This window comes from Drosophila miranda, chromosome XL, assembly GCF_003369915.1.
Source record: "Drosophila miranda strain MSH22 chromosome XL, D.miranda_PacBio2.1, whole genome shotgun sequence".
Classification (NCBI taxonomy): Eukaryota; Metazoa; Arthropoda; class Insecta; order Diptera; family Drosophilidae; genus Drosophila; species Drosophila miranda.
This window is the reverse complement of record NC_046673.1, coordinates 18182071-18200980: the sequence shown is the minus strand read 5'-3', so window position 1 is coordinate 18200980 and position 18910 is coordinate 18182071. Positions and strand designations below refer to the sequence as shown.

General features: G+C 41.8%; 1 long non-coding RNA gene across 3 annotated transcripts; it reads right to left on the bottom strand.

The window, feature by feature from the left end:
• Window positions 1–1832: 1832 nt before the first annotated feature.
• LOC117192798 lies at window positions 1833–15474 on the bottom strand. 3 transcript variants are annotated; one of them, XR_004474447.1, is made up of 4 exons: window positions 15384–15474; window positions 8038–8169; window positions 3259–3396; window positions 1833–2080 (listed from the first exon to the last, which is right to left on the bottom strand). It is a non-coding gene; the product is annotated as an uncharacterized LOC117192798 (long non-coding RNA). The 3 variants fall into 3 exon arrangements; XR_004474451.1 differs by having other exon boundaries at window positions 1833–2077; XR_004474449.1 differs by having other exon boundaries at window positions 3286–3396.
• Window positions 15475–18910: the final 3436 nt, after the last annotated feature.

The following is an 18910-nucleotide window of genomic DNA, read 5'->3' as shown; positions in this document are numbered from 1 at the left end:
GGAAAGACAAAAAGAACTGAACAGAACATGCTGGGCGATAAGCGAAGAAGCAGGCGAGAGGCAGAGAGAGACAGACACTGTGCCTCCCTCTCTCGCATAAGCATAAAAAGAAAACGACACACCACACTACTCACACAGCGGACACGCACACACAGACGGTGTCAATGTTTGGGCAACTGGTCAAAGGAGTGCCACCAACTGCGGCGGTGACGTCGCGCCCAGCCACAGCCCGACTCTCTGTATTTCTTTCTCGCTCTCTGCTTGTCCACAGCCACTTTTGGGTTTGTTGTCGGCTTTTGGTTTTTTTGTTTTTTGGAAGAAATTAAAATCGTTGCAACAATTCCATTAAAACAACTGAAACAAATCACCAAATTGCATAGCAGTTTTCCAAGGTAAATACCGAAATCGGAGTTGATTCTCATGGACTTATTCGCAGACGTCAGCATTCCAAAATTAAATTCCATTCGATTCGCAACTTCTTTCGAGTTCGGGTTTGACTTTGAGTTCGTGTTCTTCTTTTTGTTCTTGTTCATCGAAGAAAGAGAGTAGCATAGCAGCAGCGGCAGCGACAGCGACAATCTTGTCGCCGCTTGAGCTAGCTACATAGCTGTCTTTGAAAATTGCCATGTTCTAACGGTCCGATGAATCGGTCGAGCAACTGGACCCACAAATCATTCCAGAATGCCACAAGCAATTGAAACTGGAGAACTGGTTGGAAAATCTCCATCAAAGTGTTCCAACCATGGCGGCAGACCATCTCATCTGCAAAACAACATCCATATCTTGCAAGTGAGATTTCTCAATTAGGCGAGGAATTGGAAACAAATTTTCCCCGGCCGCTAACCTTGTCATTGAGGGGTTATGAAGGAGAATGCAAAGTGCTGTTCGGCTGTAGAGGGGCTATAATTTATTGTCAATTCAACATGTATCTACATATGTACATAAATAACTGGCTTTTTATTGAAACTAGAAATACTTAAAATTGCCAAAAACAGCGTCGTTGATGATGACTTTGAAACCGCTATGCACACACATGTAGCCGTGATCAACGACCTTTCTCCAAAAGTACGTAACTCGTCACGTTTTCTACACACAGACACACATGCACAAACGCCCATCAACCCGCGGTGGAGACAACTACAGCTCTACCCTCTCCATCTCCTCCTAAAAGTTCGCTCAGGTTAAGTACTGTGTAAACGAAGCAGAGGTTGACTACAACCTACAAATTAGCTGCTGCTTGGTTTCGCCGGTACTTAAACTGAGAGCAGCTTCGCTAATGCTATCTATGTATCTGGCCTGGGCCAAAGCAAAGCGCCATTGTCAAGGTCATTGAAATGTGAAAATTTTCGTTCATTTTTCGCAATTAAATTGTTTTTCTCTCCATTTCTTGCGTATTTGTATTGCACCATTAACATACACGCATGGCCGGGGTTGCCACTACTGCAACCGCTTTTGGTCAGGTTTTGGAGTTTGCAAAAAACATTTTCACTTCAACATTTTTTGTTTGTTTTGTTTTTTTTTTTTTTTTTGGCTATTTTGGCTTTGCATCACAATTGGCCATGGAGATGAAGGAGGAGGGATAATCATTAATTGCTGTCTTAATTAGTTTGCGTGCGCTTAGACAGCGCGAGAGTGCGAGACGGAGAAGGTAGACATACTCGTTGTGGATCGTGCGTGCGTTGGCGTCGACAGATGCGAGAGAGAGATAAGTACATAGAGGCAAGGCCGTGGACAGTTAGTTTACTTAACCCTCGAGGCGAAAAAACGTTTGGAAAATACGCACACATACTCGCCCTCCAGTCAAGGATAAAATTGATAGAAAACGATATATGTACATATTTACTGTATTTCTTCTGCTCTTTATTTTGTGCCTATATTTATGTACATAAATATGCCATAAATACCAGCACGAATATGTTAATGCTAAATTGTCGAATTTCATTGCTAATTGCTCTGTTAATTACTCAGACATTGTTTCTGCACTGGAGGAGATGCGCCACGATCGCAAGATGGCTTTAAGGAGAAGCTGCAAAGTCGCCATTGCGTGTCTGTGTGTGTGGGAGTGTTGTGGCAGGAGCTGCTGCGGGAAAGTGAAAGAAAAATTAGTAATTATTATTATTTTATTTGCTTTGACGTGTGCTTTCACTCGCACTGCGCGCACTGCAATGCCAATGTTCGGTTAACGGAGTGCGTGCCCGTCCCCTATCCCCATTCGTCTGGTCTGTCTAGTACTCTCACTGAACTTTTTTTCGCGATCTGACGCGCTCTCCTCTTTCCCTCTGTCTCTCTCTCTACTTATCAGATATTCTGTGATGAGAGAAAATTTGCGAAAGGAATACATCTGTCCTTGTCTGTCCATTCTATGTCCAGTCTATGAAAAACTTCCATAAGAACGATGAGTAACAAATGTGAGCGATTTGTGGGTGTGATGTATTTTTCAACGAAATCCCTTTTAAAATTGCTCAATAAAAAGGTTGTCTGGGCAGGGCGACAAAAATTCATTGAGTCATTCATTTAGTTTGGCTGCCAGACATCACACACACACATACTGATTGAGCGCTCAATTTGGTTGATGTGGTGCGAAAGGGATGGGCACAGGAGCAGCAGCAACAGCAGCAGCATCTAACTTAAGCAAGTAAGGTGTAACAGCAATTGTAAAATATGTGTGTGTGAGAGACAGACAACAGACCAGACGCTTAGACTGCGGCTCTCTCCCGACACCTTTACCGCCGCCTCCTCTCTGGCTCTAGGCTCTTTTCTTGTTTCTTTTCTTCTTTCACGTCTTGTCTTGTTTATGGCGGCGCCAGCTTAGGCGAGACGCGTTGTTGTAGTTGTTATGTCTACTACTTCTGCTGCTGCTGCTGCTGGCTTGGGCATCGCATCTGATTAGCGCTGCGGCTGGCATTGGAAGAAATGTGGGCAAAAAGTGGCAAAAACTTTACGTGGGTGGGAGTGCGAGGTCGGTCGGTCTACTGAGCAGCAGCAGAAGCAGCGACTGGTAATCCGTCTTTGAAACTGTAGCAACAGCAGCAGCAGCAGGAAAGACCAGCTCTTTGCTCTTGGCCTCGCTGGCAGAATGGGTGGATGCACAACAACGAAGCATTGTCTTGGATATTCGACACTTTTTAACTTTCAGAAAATGTTTGCATTTTAGACTAAAAATTACATTGTGTTGTGTTTTTTTTTTCGATAAATATAGCCAATGATCTGCTCATGGCATAGTCTCCCAATAAATAATTTACATATGTATGTACTTACACCACTGGTATGTGTTTATATACATACGTATGCATTATGTAAATGAGATGTCCAACAGAGTATGCTGTAGGTCACAGTCGCTGTTAGCTTCACGCCGTATTTATAAGGTTATAGCAACATATTTGCATGGTGAAGTAACTGGGAAAAAGAGAGAGAGAGAGAGAGATAGAACTATTATACAGTGTGTACGTACGCCCAGGGTTAGACATCGATCGTGTCTCTCCTAAACTTCAGAACTCTCCAGCTAATCATCACTGTGGCTAGAGCTAGCCGCAAGAATGTGGGTTGCAAACCTTAAAGAGGTTTCTAATGATAATTTCTATATATGTAAGTATGCCTATGTATGTATATCTGTGTGAGTCTGTGTTTCATTGGGAATACATACAGTACCTAAGCATGCAACATATGCGAGAGAATAAGTGCGCCTACAGACTAACACACACACGCCCTATTCCTGTTCCCATTACCATTACCATTCCACTCCATTCCAGGTGATGACGGGGGTGGTGATGATGTTTAGTGTTTGTATGCCCGTTACCTCGTAGGGTGCATGGGTATATTTTATTCGCGAAAGACCAATAAGAGTAATTCGTTTCTATTCCATACTCGAGTTCTTTTGTTGCCAATTGTTTTACTGTCATTATGAGAAGGTGTTTCCAATGCCACAGTTCTTTCTTGGGTTAGTACCAGGTACCCCACGGTCGAGCTCTTTTTTCTGTGATTCCATTTTCGCAGGGTTGGCCCGTTGCGGTCGGTTGCCATCAGCTGGGTCTCTCCCCCTGTCACTGTCCCTGCGTGTGAGCCACGTCAATTAAACGGACAGACAATGGAAAATTCAAATAAAGATGCCATTTCTTGCAGCATTTTCATGCCCGGTGCCGTCGCCCGTAATTACACAAATTGAAAAGCGCACACACGTGAGCAGGCGCACATTTCTGGGTGTGTGTACGGGTGGGGTTGGACCAGTGGCAGCGTGCAACAGAAGCGGGCCAGGACACACCCAGATTCGGGGACAGAGATACTCCCAGACATATCCAGATTTCACCGGGTACAAAGCGGAAAGCATTGCGTGAGGCCTCCCGAAAACGGTGCGGTTCGGGATGGGATGGGTTCTCCACATAATGCTGGAGAAAGTACTTTAGGCCAGAGATTGTGACAATGCGATAGCCAGCCCGCATGTGGGAGGGCGAGGCATTTAAGAGTGTGAAAATTACATAAAGTTCGCTCAAAGAATTCATTTCAAGGTCCAGCTCCAGTCGTATAGATCAAACTCTCAGTTTTAATGAGCTTTGGAATCCTTTTATTCGGAGCTAAGTCTCGAATGATAGATGGATAGGTTTCCTATATGGTCATAACATCCTTTGGTCCTTTGACTCAAAAGAGAATTAAACAGAGCGTTTCAGCTATCGTTTTCCAATATCCCTTGACTTGGTTCTATCAAAAACCGCGTACCATTATCTTCAGCCAGCTTCCTCATTGCTTCATTTTCTTTCCACTTGGCTGATTGGAAAGTAATATCGTTGGCGCCCTGTCCTCTTATCAGGTCCATAAATACAGTTATGGACATTACTGTTGCCCAACAGTCTATAAATTATAATGAAATATGTATATACTTGATATGTATGTAAGTGTGATTATTCCAATTTCAGATAAGGATTATTGAATCCGAAAATAAATACGAGCTGTATGCGTGTGTAGTGTCGATAAGACTCCACCAATGTGAGTCAGAATCAAGTATAGATCGAAAGATTTTTGGGAAGATCTTGGAATCGAGTGATAACTTGAGCCCCATGGGTCAATGATGACTCATTATTCACACGACTCCGAGTGCAGCCCACACAAATGCACACACACACACTGCGTTAGACGCAGGGTTAAAGAGAGCGCCAAGCCTGAGGGTCGACATGACTCGACAGTGCGGTGTGGGAGCGAGACAGAGCGTCCGGCCAGCTCAGTTTCAATTCCATGTTTTTCAGATGAATCATCGACTGGAAACGTAATGTACAACAAAATACCACAGTAAAAAATTACTACGAGCAAACAAGCAAACAAAATACCAGAGAAACACAAACGGCGTCATCTAAAATACACAAACGTTGAGCCGCATTTTTTATTTATTTTTTGCTTAACAATAGAAAAAGCTAAACGAGTTGAACGGTAAACAACAAAAATATATAAACCAAACTGACGAAAAAATTATAAATAATTGAGATGGGGAGACCCGTTTAGCGCACCACAAACAAGTGCGAGCGAGATGCTGCTAGTGCTTGATCATCATTATCAGCAGCAGCACCAGAAACCGTTGCTTGGGCGAGAGAACGAACTCCAGCAGAAGAACAAGTCGCAGTGGAAGTCGGAGTCAGCACCAACAGCAGCAGCAGCGCCAGTTACGTTTAAAATTGCTGAGATAGAAAGGCAATGGGAAAGAAATGAGAAAACAGAAGCAGAGCTTGAGCCGCGCTCCAAAAACAACGGCCAGCAGCAGCCACCATCAGCAGAGCTTGAGCCGCGACCCCAAAGCAGCGAGCGGGAGCAGCGTTGGTGCTAGCGACCGCAAAACGAGAACGAACTTGTTTCCCAGCAACGGAAGCTGCTGGCTGCGAAAAAAAATAAATTAAGTCTGTGACACCTATGGACCGCGCCATAGGAACAAATAGAGAAATGGGTGTTTTTGTTATGCCCTTGCGAGGCCTTGTAGAAGGTATATTTTGCTTAAGCCTCATAATTGCCTAAGTTTCAAGATGTGTATGTATGAGCATTTTTTGTAAATACATATGTACCTATTCAACTAGCCTGCAGAGTGCATAGATCTATTCCGAATAGTCAAAAGCACCGGTACCAGAATGAAAAAAAAACGGTGCTCTGCCTGAATATAGAGGCAGACATTGAAAGAAGTGAACAAAAACCGAGGAAAAGAAGTCTGACTTCAGGGGCCGTGCTTGTGATACCCTCTAAAATCGATCAGTTCTATGAGAAATACTATAATCTACGATACCTATTTTCTGGTGATCAGATTTTGTTCATATTGGACAGAGTTACATACATAAATAAATATTTAAAAAACTTTCGTTTTAATCATTTTGTTTTGAAAGAAACACCTTAAAATGAGAATTGCCACGACGAGGGTATACAAATCTATGATACTTGTTGCTCTTTGGTTGTCAATGAAAGTTGTACGCTTCTTCCCTACACACGAACATCAAACATTCATTTGTTAACGGAATGATGTTAGAAATATTCGGTCAATGGGTGAATATGACACTATTTGTGTGGACTTTTCACTTTCGCAAGTAAATACAGATGTACATTGAAATTCTCAAAGGATACGTACATATAGTCTAAGGGGTACTATCTCATAAAAGGCCATATCTCAATACCCATTAAAATGATATACAAATCAGAGGATTTTCGAAGTTACGAAGTGTTATATGCGTTTGTTTATTTGCGAAAATCATGAGCAAGGAGTATTTGTACGCAGACAATAGGGAGAGACTGTATACAGAAAAGGGTCTCAAATTTAAAAAACCAATAAAAAAATTGTCCAATAACCGAAGAAAAAAAATAAATAAAGAAATGAACCAAAGAAACAAGCAAAAAGCAACAAAATCCCAAAGAGTCAACGTTTTTGGCATTTTTTATTTAATTTTTGTATAATTTATTTGTTTTTGGTTGTTATTTTCGGGTTCGCTCCCGCACACACACACTCTCACGCACGAACACTCTCACACACATTCGTTTAAGCAAAAGCTTGGAAGAGCCATTGACATTGAGCTGTCGCTGCTTGCGCTGGCTGCGACGTCAACGATGACGACGACATCGCTGCCCGTTTTTGGCCGTTGGCTTTTCGAATGGAACGAAATTCGAATGCGTATGCCAGAGTGAGAGAGAGAGAGAGCGCTGATTGAGAAGCCTTTATCGGCTTTTGTACCAAAAATGTACATGCAATGGCATCATGTGTGTGTGTGTGTGTTGTGTGCGAGTGATTGTTGTTTATGGACAAAATGTAACAAAACTATTTTTCGATTTTCGAAACAAGAGAGGAAGCCCAGCTTCGGGGCCGAAGCTTTCGATACCCTTTGCAGATCCATCGTTTCTATCACAGGACATATTTTCTTAATGCAAAGCAGATCGATCGATAACTGCTATACCCTACACTATAAAGTCGGATATTACTTGATCTCTGCGTTGCAGCCATTCTGTCAAAGTAAATGTACCTCCCGTACAGGGTATCGTAAAAAGCGGAAACTCAAAATGTTGCCCATATATTGTTGATACCTGATCGTAGGCGTAACCTCCGCCTCCAAAAGTCAGAGCTTTAGGGATACTGCTGTGTGAGTGCGTGTGCGTGTGTATCGGACTGTAAAAGGCGTTGCATCCGCCGTTTTACTACACATTGTACATACATATCTCAGGAAACTAGCCAAAAACAACACTGACTGACTGACATATTGTCAACAGATGTACATGCGGAGTATATACGGAGTATATTTCACCAAATTTAGTCACGAAAATTTGTGGTTGACCTTTTTGTTTTCTGTTTGGTTCCATATGTGACCACCATATGTACCATATGTACAGCGAAAAAGTTCCCCCTAAGATACAGTACGGATATATCTATTGGATGGATACTTATGGTCCATTCGATGATGGAAAACGAACACTTTTCGGATGAATTTTTGTGATGGATCTGAGCAGCTGCATAGATCTGGATGGCTTGGAGAGTGCCCCGCTCAAGAGAGTCGCCAGTGCATAATCTGTGGCCTTTCTTTCATCGCTTACCTGGCCTTCCCTTGCTCCATTTCCACTCCACGAGTATTAGGTAACCTCCATTCATTCCAATCGCAGACCGTTGTCCGTTATCCAGCGATCTCCAGTGCAAAACGTAAGCGACAGTGCTGTCCGCATACAAAACTAGACAATGCCAGAGATCAAGCCAAAAATGGTTAACGGTTTCAGGCGAAAAAAGAGTCAACGAAATGGAGGAAAGACTTTCACTGGCTAATCAGAATTTCAGTGAACCCAATGACAACAATGAAATGCAGCAACAATAAACGTTTTTATATGGATTTTTATTTTTTTTTTAGTGTTCAATTATTAGTCAAATTTTTGCGAAAGTAAATTTTAATACCGTTCGATACCTCACAGAAAGTCAGGGCTACCGATACGAGGCACAGAGAAATGGGGGAATACTTAGTGGAAGAATATAATCCAGAGATGGGCATCGATTTCGGAACCCCGCTAGGTACTCTGGACATGTCCACTGAGATCTTGGAAAAACTAAGACGAAAATCAATAAGAAGATTGCCTAGAGATCTGATTTAAAGCAGGGAGCAGTTTTTTGCCTCTTTTGTTGCATGTGAAGCTCAGCTTTCTTACGATGCTGCAGCCTGACCTGAAACAATACCCCACTTACCCGCATCTATTTTCCCATCCAACATTTGCATGTGTGTGTTAACCGGGTTTGTTGCAAGAGTAACGGACACGATCTATGTCATCCTATATACATACGTATTTATATGTACTTGTAAAGATACAATTGTACATTTCTTGATCTTAATAAATCCATCCAGAGGGTTATCTACTTCGAGGCAAGGAAGGAGGAAGAGAACATCTAATTTCTGAAGAAGTTTCAGATCTTATGGAAGAAAAGATCTACAGTTGTGTTAGTTTTGATTCATAAGCGAACAGGGATTCCTAATAATTGGTGAATCATCAATGAAATCATTGTTACTAACGAGTTTGGGAAACACCCGTAGAAAAATGTTGGGATATTCATAGGGAATTTCATTGGGAACTGTAGATCTGTTGAAGAGGTCTTCCCCCCAACTTGAGAAACCCCGCTCTTAAAGAGTAAGAGTACAGAGACCAAGACACCTACTACTCTTAGTATGAGTCTCTTAGCCTCTTAAGCATCGCCTTGCACGCTTTTTGGACTGCGGAAACAGACCGCAACGAATTGCATTTCCATTTCTAGGGAAAAAAGTCCAAAAGAAAAACCAAAAGTGGTATGCAATTTGCTTGAATGCATTCATCTTAAAACCGTTTTTGAAATACAAAAAAAAATTCATGCGCATGACTCATAGTACACTCTCCAAACTTTTCGGTTTTTGGGAAAATTTTTCCCAACAAATTTGTGAAAGCGACACGTGCCCCGTTTCCACTTCCCTGCTTTTCTGCGAAATTTTTGGCAAAATGAAAAAGAAAATAAGCACACGGCAGTAAAATGATTCACCCGTTCGGGTTATAGGGTATATTGCCAGTATAGGGGTGACTCTGGGCCGTTACAATTACCACCCCAAATGGGAATTGGGAAAGGGAATGGCAACGGCAATAGGGGGGTGTGGATAATGCCAGGGGATGGGATTGCGAGGGATATCTGTTTATGGGACTGCGATTGCCAAATTGAGGGACGCCTGCGGCTCAATCTTGAGGGCGAACACCAGACCAGACCAGACCCCCGCCGTACCCACCACCAGTCGGGGGTGGGTGCACGCTGGCGCTGTCCTGGGCCAACATGCAACCGAATCTGAAATGTGGAAACCCCGAGAACCCTCAGCTGTTGGCAATGCTGATGATTATGGTGGTTGGATGGACTAATCAGTTTTCGGCTCTGAGGCCAGGGCAGAATCTCCCAATTTTATCGGTGGAAATGCCCGCAATGTACCCACTCATTGTTGCAAACATTCTAGGGGCCCTTCTTCCGGTTGCATTCAAAATTTACGCTGCCGATAACAGAAGAAGCCTTTCCCTACCAAGGAGTCCATATCTTTTAAAAAGACATACATATATCTGCCGAGGATAGTCCTAGGTGGGATGGTAGAAAGGTGACCTGGAGTACCTCCTTTACGAGTACGAGTCTAAATAAGCAGAGAGGTAGAGATGGTGCGCTCTATTTTGTAAGCCATACTTTGCTGCCAAGCCACTCTGGGAGAGAGTTACCAATGAATTACCAAGACCTGTAAGTGCATACATTCCCGACGTATTGCTGGGTTTTTCAGATATCTTGACTACCTCCTTAAGTCTTTAAAAGGGCCACTTTAGGGGTAGAGCTAAACGAATACAATCTTCAGGGACTGGAATTGTTTACGAGTATACGGAAAAACGACTTGTGCAATCGAATGATTGTGTTTGTTTAAATGGAATTATGTGAATGAGAAGCCGTCTAAGATCAGTTTTCTTGTTAGCATTCATAAATAATTATTTTGTAAGCACTCAATTGCTTGGATTGATGGGTTCTTTTTAACCCCTCATTAACCCTGGATTACAGACATATGTATGTCTATATATTTTTTGGTTTTAATGTATTCATGTTTTTTTGAAATGTATGATGTATGAGAACGCCTGAAATAACAGAACTCAAGAGGCCTTCCATCCATCCATCGTTTCTTCGATAAAGTCAAGTACCGCCCAGTCTTTGGAGATACATAAAACTCTTTAAGTAAAAATGCACTCAGAGATGCCTTTAAGACGACGCCCTCGTCGCCCCGTCTGCCGTCCGTCCCCACCATGGGAGGGTTGGGTGTTAATTTATGACAGTTCCAGAAAAGGGCGTGGCTGTCGCTTCCGTCGACAAGCCCCAAGAACATACGAAACAATGAATCCCACAAAAAAAAAACACACAGACACAAAAATTGTGGAAAAAAGGATAGAAATTCGCAGTGCAGTTTTGTTTTTTTTTGGGGCAAGGCAGGGGCAAGGGTGAGTCATGAGTCATTCCCATCGAAACGAATGCCTTAAAAAGCTTTAAAATTCCGATTTACCGATACCGATATCCCACTGCCTCAATGGCGTCCCAGGTGTTTGCGGGTGTCTCTGTGTGTGTGTGTGTGTGTGTGTGTAAGCCGATAGAGACAGAGTCAGGTGTTTTCGTATCAAGGCAAAACTGTTGTGATTACACACGTATCGGATTCTTGTGGGGTTTTCAGTCCCGGCCCCAACTTATCAGCGGGCACGCACACAAGGTTATCATAGAAAAATGTACTCATATATGGTACGTATCACCACATTCCCCACTGTAAAGAGACGGTTTCCCATGAGACGGATTAGATCACCTACAGTTCTACAGTTTATGTTGTTTTAGAGTCAAAAATTCCCAAATTTGGCGGCATCAAATGTTGGAATGAACGATATTTATGAACAATCGTGGCATTCAGCACGAAATGGGGAGGGTTCCTATCTAACTGATAATTACGATCATTTTAACAATGATAAGTTCATGATAAGCCAAGAGTTTTGGTATTTGAATGGCTTGTAATGTTATCATCAGCCATTTACAGCGGTGGAGAAAGATGTCCGCCCAAGAGATACTTGAAGTGGATCATAAAATATATAGATATGCATACATACCATGCAGACAGAGGAAGTTCCATTGTCAGCAGAATTTGATCTCCATATGCACCCACACACACACACAGTTACAGAGACACACAAACACACACACACACACGCAGATAAAGAGCCAAACATATGCAGATACAGACCCACCACTTGATCAGTCGTCGCTGCGGAAACGGACCGGACCCACATTATGAATGCCGATCACAGCAGGATGGTGGATGAGGGAAAGAAATAAAAATAAAAATGATAAAAAGGAAAAGGGAAAACCAGCAACCAGTGTCTGTCGCCTTCCAAATGAAGCTGAAAATGAATCAAATAATGATTACATTTGCAGCGATCGAAATGGTTGTTAATATTCAAAGCGCATCCAGAAGACGATGGCAACGAAGAAGATGATGGACTGGAAGGCAACGAGGGAGACGGAGAGGAGAGTGGACGCCAGCAGCAGGTAGACAGGCAACAATAACCGTTCAAAAATGGTCAACCCAAAGCCAAAGAAAGGCGGGCTTTGAGCCAGACCCAAGCCGAAGCTTTTGTTACCCATGCAGATCGATTCTACACATACATATGCAGCCATAGGTATGTACATAGGACATGACCATATCGACTTCGGTACAAACTGCTTCCCTCTCGGCTTTTTGAACATGTGGTCAAAATCACCCTCTGGTTTCAAATGCCCTCTGCAAGGGTATACAAAAAGAAGCAGCAGCAGCAAAAGGATGGACTGAGAGGGATATAAAATACACATACATATGCATGTATTATATACATATATTTGCGCCGGCTTTTTTTTTTTGGGCGGGGGCGTCGACTCTACATGAGCACCAAGCCACACACACGAACACGCATACTCGGTAAACGCTCACACGCAACGCACCCGAGACGGGGTTGCGGGAAGTTCAAGTTCAAATTTATTTTTATTATTTCATTCTTGTCTTCCTCTCTCTCTCTCTTACACTCTCTGGTCTTTTCCGGTCTGCCTGCCTGCCTGCCTGCATGTGCATGCATAAGCGTTGAACAATGAGCAAAAGAGGGAGTGTGGGGAGAGAGCGCCTATGCTATACTGCAAGCTTAGCTTATGCTCATGCGCCCACTCGCACGCTCTCTCGCCGGCGTTGTCTTCGGCTCTCGTTCTACTCGGCCATGCCTGCCGTTCTCTTTCCGATTCTCTCCATTGTGCAGCGGCACACAGCGCAAGAGGGAGAGGCAACTGCAGTCGAACAAATGCAATGCCAAATATGGTTATACGCATCAGACACACCAAAAAAATCTCTCTCTCTCCCGCTAACTCTGTCTCTCATTCTCTCTGGGGAATAGCCTATGCTATGTACCGCTTCCCCCAACCACCAGTGATCGATTCTAGTTGCATATATCAATGCATATGTACATACATATGTGTACATAGAGAGACAACGGCTGGAGGCCAAGCTTTGCTTTAGCTTATCCGCTTAACCGGAAAGAACCTTCCACTCGCTTTACATAGCATACATGGTATATACATATATACATATGTACATACATATGGATGTATGTATGTAGGTCGCACTCGCCTAGGCCCAGCCCAGTCAATTTCCCTCTGACATCTCTATCGATCGGCTCGTTCCGCCCTGCTCTGTTCTCGGGGAAGCACACACAAAAAAAGTGAAAACTAAACTCGTCTGCGTCCAACCCGAAAACGTTAAGAATAACGGCAAAGCGCAGAAGCTGTTATGTACATATTTACAGCATTGACTCAAGTAACAGGGATTTAGATGAGAGATTCATATGATTATGTAAATGATCTCAAGTCAAAGCCGCTATTTTACAAAATGTTCTGGTATTTTCCAGCTGGAACACATTTATCAAATTTACCTTTCCAATTCTCTAAATAAAGTGTTGGCGCTGTGGAAAAGCTAACGGTATTTTCCAAATAAAGTTTTCCAGCGCCTGTAGCTTTTCCAGTTTCTGCTTATTAACATGGAAGGCCCGCCCGTAAGGGCACTGTTAGGGTGCACTCAATTAGCCTTAACCCCAACGGCGGTGCCAGGGCAGAGGGGTCAGAGTTCAAACGTTTAATTTATGCACACACTGACACAAATGCATACATGTACATACGTATATGTACATATTTGTGGATATGTATTTATGTATGCTTATCATTAACATCAACTGCAGCTGTTTTTATTTCGCAATTACTCTTCGTCTCTCTCTCTCTTTTGAGATGAGAGCAGCAGCTCTCTTGCATCTGTTGTGCGTATGTGTGGGCATGGAAAGGGGGTGGTGGATTGGTGCATTGTGGCTGAGGCTGTGGTTGAGGTTGAGGTGTGGTGCGCTCTGGTGGTAGTTCTTTGCTCTCCCACAATTCGCCGCAAAATAGTCATCTCTCGGCAAATTTAGGGGAAGTTTCGACGACGCCTGCGCTACGCATGCTCTCGCTATCTCTACCGCTGCACGTGCAATATTTCACATGTGCTTTTTGTCCTTTTACCGGCATGCTGCATGTCTCTCGACCGCTCTCTCTCTCTCCATCACTGGGCGGCAGCCCAGCCCTCCTACCCGACCTTCTTTTCTTGTGAATCAAGTCCTGAAGGTTAAAGCGCTTTAAGTACGCTGTCGTCTCTGTTTCTAGCACTTTCCAAAATCCTAGGGCATCTCCATACGATGTGTTCTGTTCTTCTTTTGTTTTTCTTGTTTCTTGTTCGTTTTTCAATTGGTTGTAATTATTCGTGTACACACTATCGGGTGACATTCATTGATCAAGGTCTCAGTACTCGTACTATTTCAATTTACCAAGCAATCAGCCAGGGGCGTGGTAGGAGGCGTGGGGTCGGGACGGGGTTGGTTTCTTCCAGCATCGATAAGAAACCCTGTAATTTATGATGATGAAAACTGTTCTGTTCTGCTGATATTACAGGCCAAATGAAATACCATCATAATCAACGTTTTTTCTTGCCATTTCAAAGTTTTATGATTTACTCGTGTGATTATGCCAGAAAATTCGGTACCTACATATCTCGTACCCATACCTGCGTCATAATTTAGTTTACGTGACGCAGATTAGGCCCAGCGCATGATAAGAAGCAAATTTTTTTTCGTCTAAGACCTAAACACTTCCATGGAAAGGTCCACCGAGACATAATAATTAATAGCTAATTTAAACCCATTTCCATATATTATTTTCTAAATTTCTAAACCTATTACAATAAGCAAATGGACACTTTTTCGATCTTTTTTATGGTCATGTCTTCCTTTACTATTTTCTCCTACAAGAAAGATGATTTTCGATCAAAGCTTTTCCACAAAGACTTTCTAAAATATTGAACTACATATCCACAAAACCATCCATTTTAAACATCCATCAATGCCCAACATTTATCAGAAATTCACATCAATCGCCGCAATCACTTCAATATTTAACTCCTGCGACTGACTTGGTTTTTTTGCAAAAATCTCGAAAATTAATAGCTGCCTACCATAGAAAAAGGGCTAATCAAGAGCTTCTTTATAATGGAAGAATAATTTTGAAAATCCGTCTTATTTTAATCTTTTTACCACTTGCAATGTGCCTCATGGAAATTCCCATATCTTAAGCCGCGTCAAAGTTTTGAAAGCCTTTATATTCGGTAAAATTCTGGAATTATGGAATGGACAAACGCTCCAATTAATATGGACTACGAAGAGCCAAAGCTGTCTAATCAGCACCCTAATATTTAATATTTCCCCGTTTGGGGCCTGCTTTTCAACATCAGATATTCTGGCCGCTGCCAAAAAGACCAAATTATTTATGATGGAACATAATACATACAAACCTGCACCAGTGTGTGTGCGGGTGAAGAACAGGGCTAGATGATAATGGCTATAAGAAAAAACAGAACAGAACGGACCAGCAACTGCTGTTAATCTAATCGCACTGGCGCTTTATCAACGTCATGGCGACTGGCTAACGGTGCCCCTACCCGTACCCGCACCCACACGATCCATTCCGTTCCGTTTCTCCGAGCCTCGATAAGATTGCCATTTTTGTGGGGGTGGTGGTGGGGGGTTCCAGAGAAGGTTACGCAATCAGTGTGACAGTGTGTGACAAAAAAGAAACCATAGAAGAGGAAATGAACTCAATAAAGTAATGATGATAAATAGAATTTTGATAACGCTTGTGGTCAAGTGGCATTGAGGCATTGAGTGGGGGATTTAGGGTGCGCTTAGCCCTGAAAGTGTTGACGGAATTGCATGTGATTCGGATCCGATGCGATCCCCCCGCCCCACCCCATTGACCAAACAGCACCACTTTCCGCGTGAATGAGTTTTTCTCCCCGCCTCTAATCATCAGTCGTTACCACAAGAGTCACACGCAAACGTATCTAATTAAATACCCGATTGTTGTTTTATTGCATACGCCTACAACTGATAGCAAAGGCAAATGACAAAACAAAACAAAAACCAAAACAGCAGAGCATAGGAAAAAAAACTGGAAAAGAAAGGTAAAAAATCGAATGAAAATGAGAACAAGAACGAGGCGAACAATAGACCATGGTCTCAACGGTATCAGCTCTGGAAAGTGGAATGCCAGTGGGTCGGAAAATGGAGCAAGGCAAGCGGTTGCCTCCAAGTACATATCACCGTTTAAATTATTTCACAAATTCAAATATTTGAATTTGAGAAAACGTTCCTTCGAGCGCCATCTGTCGCAAATGCATATGTATATGGAAGGTAGAATTCATGTAAAAGCACGTAAAAATGTATTTTCAGTGCCGCTTATCGCACAAAAATACCGATATTATTTGTGCATCGATAAGTAGAAACCAAATTCGATATGTAGATATGGATAATTGGTACGGTAATTACGGTATATTTCAATTGAAATATAGCTCAGACAATGCTCAGACCATCTATCCATTGCCAGTTTCCAAAGCCGAAGTTCCAAAGTTATCGGAGGTCTATTTAATCTAAACCAATATGGGAAATAGATGTAAAAGTATTAAATCGAATCTATTATATGTAAGACTAGGAGACAAAAACGGTTTCGAACCAGAAAAAGTGATATTGCTCTCTTTTTGCAGGATCTGCTCTCTTTTTCGCGGTGGGGGGTATTCTCGCTGGTGGAGGGATTTTCATCGCAACAATATCTTTTTTCATCGCAAAAAATTGTCTACGTTTTTTACCGTTAGCAGCTTCAGCTTGTATGAGCTAACTTTCAGCATAAAACGTGCTTTCAAAATTCACTTTCAAACAATTCCGCTTTGGCGCGTTGGAAACGCCATAAACACGCTACCTGGCGTCTTTTTATGGCATCAATGTAGTTCATACGTAGGAAAATGTTTATAAATGTAAGACAATTTATCGATAGTATATTTATACAAAATATATATACAAATTAGTGGAGTCGATAGCACGTTGACTAGGGCTGCAAGACCAAATTTCAAATGACACGCACAGCAACTGTGAACAAATTCAAATCAAATCAATCTAAGGACACAAATAGAGAGCCTCGAGGAGGAGCATTAGTCGGCAGCGGTTCAGGCCTAGGGTAATGTGATGCGAATGATTGAACGCCTGCAGATGGGCATAGCTAAGGGAAATCTCATTCGTTAGCAGCATTCTCCGTATCTCGGGATCGAGATATATATATATAAATATGACATTAATGAAATGCATGAATAGGTCTAAGACCTGTCAATCTAATGTTTCAAATTAGCTTGGAAAACAGAATTTTAATTAAAGAGAATAGAGTATAAATATGGCCATACCATCGGTGGAAAAGCAACAAGTGCTTCAATTAAGTTACATTTCATGCTCACTTACGCTTTATGCTTTGACCTTCTTTTTTTAAACCCTGTTTTAGTCACACTCCAAAAAAGGGGAGTCCCTAAAATTAATATTAATTAATATTATGTGTTCAGGGTTGAGGGTCCTAGTAAGCTAGTCAAGGAATATGATTTTCGATCATCACAGTTTTTTGAATTTTCGCTCTCAAATCGTACTTACATGGATCATTTATTCCAATGGATTGCATTTAAATTCTTTTCGCTCACTCACTTCAAACAATTTATATTTGGCGCGCACAATGATGACCTAGTCTAGAGTTTTTGGCTCTCTTTTTCGCTCTCTCTGAATCGACACTAAATCGGTAGCAGCAATGAGCCCCATTCCATGCACAAAACTTGCGGCAACATTCAATTTGTATAGGCCAGACTCATGTGCCGCGACATGGGCAGAATTCTGCATACCCTAGGGAAAAGGATGCTATAGATTTGAGGAAATGTTTAAAATCTCAGGCTCAAATTAATGCAGAAACTAGTCAGTCTCTGTTTCAAAGCAATCACAACGATATTTTGCAGACCAAGAATGAGTATCGGGATCACGATATATATATACAGGAAACTAATCAAATGCATGAATACGTCTAAAACATATCAATTTGAGAAAATGTATTTATTAATTACGGCTTAAAACAGTTTGTAAAACAATATCTTTATATAAAGTTAACGAAATAGGGTATACACGTGTTCATACTCCGGTTGACAAGCAACAAGTCTTCAAATACCAGCAACATCGACAGCACTGCGACTGTTTTTTTGTTGACCTTTTTTGTTTAAACCCTGTTTTAGGCAAAATGCAATAAATGGGAGTACTCAAAAATAGTTAATCTTGTAGAAAATGTATTCAACAATGGTATAAAACATTGTGGGCAAGGCTGAGGGATTTAGTTAGTCAGAATTATTCAACGGAATATCAAAATTGAGCAAAAGGAACGATTACTCTCTTACGTTTTCTTGTCTGACCTCTTCGCAAAAAACCTTTTCTTAGACAAAATCCAATAAAAGCAAGTATTTTAAATAAACTAGTCAAGTAGAAAAGAAGTTCATTAATTGGATAAAAATATATGGGCTGGGCTGAGTGATCTATCTAGCTATTAATATTCGACGGAATATCAAAAACGATTAATATGTATGTAAAATAGAACTTGAATTCGCCAGTATATTCACGGTATATTTTTAAAATGAGACGGTATATTTCTGAGGGACAGACTATATCGGATTTTCTTATTTTCTTACCACCACGTCTAGCTCACACACCTCAACATTTTTATACTTTTCATAGTATTTTCTAGTATTTTACAGTATATTTTAAGACGCGTTATGGACCTCCACCCTCTTCACCAATGCACCAATGTAGAAACCATGTAGAAATGCCAATTAGAGCCATGTCCCAGGCCACATCGAATACTAATTCATGATCAGCATTGAATTCCTGATCATTTGCCATCAAAATCCAAATTTGTTCCAAAATGTCGACAAAAGGAATGTCAAAAAGTGGATAACGGAGGCTTCCACAGTTC